At 42.9% G+C, this 5458-nt stretch overlaps 1 protein-coding gene across 1 annotated transcript in view; it reads right to left on the minus strand.

Moving 5' to 3' along the window:
• Positions 1 to 4532, minus strand: part of Ndp (norrin cystine knot growth factor NDP) — a 24590-nt gene extending 20058 nt beyond the window's left edge. Inside the window, exon 1 of the mRNA XM_021154091.1 lies at positions 4144 to 4532. The gene's annotated coding sequence lies outside the window, so the exon portion shown is untranslated. The remainder of the gene's footprint in view (positions 1 to 4143) is intronic.
• Positions 4533 to 5458: the final 926 nt, after the last annotated feature.

Raw genomic sequence — 5458 nt, forward strand, 5'->3', positions numbered from 1 at the left:
AAGGAAGGAAGGAAGGAAGGAAGGAACGAAGGAACGAAGGAACGAAGGAACGAAGGAACGAAGGAACGAAGGAAGGAACGAACATTTTCAGTGCACTCAACTCAGAAGGAATTCCTCCGTTCTTCCTTTCAGCAATGGGTTTCAGCATCAGGTCTCTACTGGCCAAACAGAGCCCTATTTCTCCTTTCTGTTTGGGGAGGAGAGACAGGAGAGAAACTTGAGGAACCTGGGAGCAGGGCAAGGCCCAAAAGATCTGGGGATCTTTGTTCCAAGTCACTTGTCTGTCCGTCTAAAACAGAATAACCACATTTCTCTTAATGTGGGCCAAAGTGCATCCAGGCATTCCCACAACACTCCCACCCCCAAGGCCTTTGCCAGAGATGTCCGGGTCACTGTGATGGTATGCTTGTCTCTGCCAACCCGGGTCACTCCAGCCCCACTCTTGGCGAGCCACGTGGCTGCTCTTCTCTGTGAGTGGGTTCAGTCTCAGGGCTACAAAAAGCCCCCATATCCTATCTGAGTAGAAGAACCTGTGCCAAGAATGACATCCTGGGAATACTATGGAGATGAGGAGACCTCATGGGCTGTTCTCCCCAGATGGAACAGAACCCGGGCTGTCTGGAAAACAGAACTAACAGCAGCTCACAATAGAAGGAGATCAGGCATAGGGAAAAGGGCTGGCTAAGAGCAGTGGCAAACAAAAGAAGCCACTTGCCACCCAGGAAGATTTCATGGTGTGAAGTGGTGGAGGAGGTGGTGGAGGAAGCAATTGCAGGAAACAAGTACCCAGACATGGCACTGCCAGTCTAACTGGATTCTTTTCTGTATTAGATTATGGGAAAGAAAGAGTGGAAATATATAGCCAGCCAGCTGTTCAATGGCTTACAACCTTGCTTTTATTGTCCGGGTAAGTTGGTGAGGTGGGGCATCAGAGGAATTCCAAACATACCATCCCAGAGAAATTTTAATATGTTCCACAGTGTCATACACGAAGAGGAAATGACAGCTGATCACAGCCAAGACAGGCTACAGCAATTTGGGCCCTGGAGTTCACCCATCCTCCCATGGCCCTGCTTCCCTCTCCTGTTGAGTGTTCATACTCCTTAGTCCTTCCATCTGCCTTTACATGCCCTCTGTTCCTGTTGGCCTGGCAGGATGGTTTCATTAACTGACAGTCATGGGGAAGAAATGAACATATGTACAAAGGCCAATGGCCAAGAAGATGTGGCTTAGCTTGGATAAGTCAGACACCCTAGAGGGTCAGAGGCAATCCCACCACAATGCATTTTGTGCTAATAAGCACCCAAATCAAGGATGCTCTTGATGTCTTCTCATCCTCCACCCCCAGTAACCTAAGCATGGGGTGAGATACTTATACTGGTTTATTGGAAAGCAGCACTGTGTGTGGCTCAGACAGAGACCTAGGTTTGAGGAACAACTTCCAGCTACTTATCCCAGTGCTCTGTTAAATTTAAGCGAAGCCCAGAGGTCACTGATTTCCTCAGTCTAGGGAATAGGACCAGTAAGTGATGGGAGAGAGTGACCGTATCCTCCTCTGTGCATGTTTCTAATACAGTGATTCATGAAGCAGCCCTGATGTCAGCTGCCGGGGAGGTGACTCACACCCATCTTCTGATAGAGATAACATACAGTTCCCTTCCAGAGGCTGCTCAAGAGAACTGAGGAAGGATGTGTTACATTTTTTTTTTCCAGATGGTTTCAACCACCACCCCAAGAAAAATCCTGTCCATATTAGCTGTGTGAGTGTGGTACACTCAGGATCTAGAGAAAAAAGCCAAGAGGGAGCAGAGCCCCTTCATTATAAATAGAAAATCTGTTAATAAGTATTTTAAGTAAATCTAGAAACACTGGCAGCTACTTTACATGGTTCTTAATAAGCAGAAAGTTCTTGTCCAATTACCCAATAGCAAAGCCCATTAATTTCTCTTCCCAGATTCAATCAGAAAGAGCATACAGACCAAAAATAAAGTTATGGGAAAACGTCCCATTCACCTTTGTATTCTTCAGAATGTGCATAGTGCCAGGGACATTGCAAAAGCTTAAGGAATATTTATCAAAAAGATGATGGAATGAATTATTAACCAGGAAGAACAATGGTACTGAAATTGTGAGTTCTTGAGACAGTAACAGTCTCTGGCCACCTTTGGTGGTTGTAATTCTGAGAAAGTCATTTTTCAAGGTCCTAGGAAAATAAATGAGTTGGAAATTGTTAAATGTATTGAAAAATGATTTATTTTTCCCTTGATAGTGTCATTGGAACTCAAATTAAGATTGAGAACTCCACAGGCATATTTCCATCTGTGGGTGTCAGCTGCTTAGTATACAGTCATAATAAGAAGGCCTTAGATAGTTCTCCCATTACCTGAACCAAATGTATTTTAAAAGAAATGATGCACGACATTGCATTTGTGTTCAAATATTTTCACATAATGGTCTGAATAATAGTTTAAGAAAATTGTTTTGAGTCACTTAAATGCTTTGCTAACAGCAGTATTTTTTTAAGTCATAAAATATTGCAATACAATACATATTATTTTTTACAGCCTTTCTTGATTAGCGAAGCAGTTGTGAATTCCCTCATTTAAATGCCTGACTTTATTCAACAATGCTCCTTGGGCTAGCTATTTATGAAAGTCAGGGGGGAAATTCCCATAAATTGTGCCCTGTGTTCCATGGAAAGCTGGCCAACAGAACCCTAAAGTTCACTTCCAGGAGTAAAATTAGTGAAAAGAAAGTGAGCAGACACTAGCATGAAGTCTAAATGCTATACTGAGACAGTTTACAATTCCTGAAGTATTTGGCTGACACCACAGCATCTCTGTGTTTCTATGTGCACCTGGTAGCTAATGTTGTCTTGAAACAGTCTGCCATGTTGTACCTTGTAATTAAAACACACTAATATTAGAAATGGAGAGAAACATGCTCTACAATAGCCATATCTGCTAGGAATGACAGTTACAAAATATAAGAGATTTTCATCTTGCCAAATAGATTGCTTTTTCGCACCTGATCCTTAGGAAGGGGTGTGTGTGTGTGTGTGTGTGTGTGTGTGTGTGTGTGTGTGTGTGTGTGTATGGGGTGCTCTTTCACGGAGGCTTATCTGGGCTTGTCCATTACAATGAGCCTCAGTTACTGTGCTTTCTGAGTCATTAACATTCTGTACACAATCAAACTTCCCGTCCCTCAAGAATTATGCCCGGGCCTCCTACAGCTCAATTGTTCATTTAATGAGAGAACTTGCATTCAGGAACTGGAAAGAATCCTCTGAATATTCCCCAGGTGTCTGTAGGAGTCATTCCTCCAGGTCCTGGTCCCTGTGCTGTCAGGAGCATCCTTTCCTGGTCACTTCTTGGGTATTGAATTGTTGGTCGTGCTGCAGGGACAAACCGACTACTAAAAATAACCCCTTGCAATAAGGCCAAGGCAAACAGCATGCATTTCCTCAGACTTTTTGCCCAATCAAAATCATACAGTAAATCCATCCTCGTCGCTCCCCGACACTTCTGAATGTATCCATGGAAGCACAGTCCCAAGGCGGGATAGGAGAAGAGTGAAAAGGAGCAGCGTGACACTGAAAGCTAGGCATAAATGTTGCCTTTTGTTTGAAGTCATTCTGAGCACTGCCGGCACTGCCCTGGCAGGAGATCAGCCGCATACATAAGGACTAACAAAAGTAAATAGTGCACGTTTAACCTCGCAGACTCTCCTGCGTTAATAGTGCCCCCATTGTAAGTGGGATGAAGGCGGTAGGGAAGATACAGGACTCCACAAACGCAAGTCGGCAACTGCTGCTTCTCCGTCCCCCTTTATGGTGTCACATAGAAGAACCATTCCAAAGTTACATATAACTACGCAGAGTTTGCAAAGAAATCAAGCCAAAAGATATTTTCGAGCTTCTCTGGGACGCTTCCTGTCAGAGACTTCAAAGACACATTCATTTAAAACAAACAAACAAATAAAACCCTCCACAAGGCTAGCATGCTACAGATTAATGCAAATTAAAGTGATGCAAATTTAAGTGGTATTTAAAGATTGTCTCTTTGTCTGCAAGAAGGATGAAAGGCAGAGTTTGGAAAGAAGTAATTTCCTAGGCAAGCCGTCAGCGCTTGTTTGCCTGCTTACCTTGGGGGAAACGCAGGGCTCCTTTCTTCTCAGACTTTTCTGAGAGCTAGAAAGAGGTCCTGTTACTTCCAAATGCTTTTGTTCTTCTGTCCCTCTGTCACATGGCTTGCCTTTTATATTTGCAACACACAAAAGTTAGGACTGTTGTTTAAGCGACCCAGGGAGAGAGAGGGAGAGAGAGGGAGAGAGAGAGAGGGAGAGAGAGGGAGAGAGAGAGGGAGAGTGTCAAATGGAAAAGTGCCATTGCAGGCATATATCAATCAGGCGTGTGGCCGCAGCAGCGCACTAGCAAATGGGAATACCACGGAAATGTTAGGCGCTCTCGTTATCGGGGACTCACAGCCTCTGCCCACTGCTCGGATCTTTTCCATGGAGCATCTTAAGATGAGAACAACAGCATAGAAGACGGAAGTTTTCTTCCCCCTCCCCCATTATGTTTTTGTATTTGTACACTAATAAGAGGCTACATGAATATTCTGAGTTTAATTCTTTTGCGAGCATGTAGCTGCTATAAAGATGTGCAGTTGGCAGTAGAGACACACGGTTTTGGAAATACAAAGACAGGGTGGCATTCTGTTTAACGATTAAGCAGCTGGTCAGGATGAAGTTGAAATGCTAAGGGAGGGAAAGGTGGACATCAGCAGTCTTCTCAGCTTAGCCTGAGAAGCAAGTGCAAAATGCTACCCTGTTTTAGCATGATGTGTGTGGGTGGTGAGAGTTCTTTTTTTCCAAGTTGTTCATCCATTAAATGATTTTTAGCAGCATAAATGCGATTCAGCTCTCTGTGGCACTTTAATAAGTGCCTTCACTGACATCATTTGGAGCAAAACTTTGTAATACATTTAGAAACAAAGGGCAAAATGTTTGGTCCATGACTCCTTGAGACATGTGAGGGTGTGACTAAAAGGTAAGGCCAACCCACTACATCACAATTAGTAGAAAAGAGACAAAGGTGAACTCTGTGTGTGGGTTAAGCACCTGCTGCTGAATAATGCCCTGTTAAGAGCTTTGGGGCCACAAAGGGAAACATTACACAAATCTCGCCCTTAAAATACTTAAAGACGAAATGATCACCAATTTTAGAAACCAGAGGACAATACAAAGAATCATTTATAACTGTTTTAATGACTGGTAGATTCAGACATAAAACAGTTTATTTTATTAATACTGATGAAAATGTAAATTAAGAAATGAAGTCACTATGAAAATTTATTAAAATGGAAATATTTCATAAACCTTAAAAAAATTCCAGTTAGCTAATTTCTGATTCCCAAACCTTCATGTCATGCTGTATCTGATTATTTCTCATTAATAA

Source organism: Mus caroli, chromosome X, assembly GCF_900094665.2.
Source record: "Mus caroli chromosome X, CAROLI_EIJ_v1.1, whole genome shotgun sequence".
In the NCBI taxonomy this organism is placed as follows: Eukaryota; Metazoa; Chordata; class Mammalia; order Rodentia; family Muridae; genus Mus; species Mus caroli.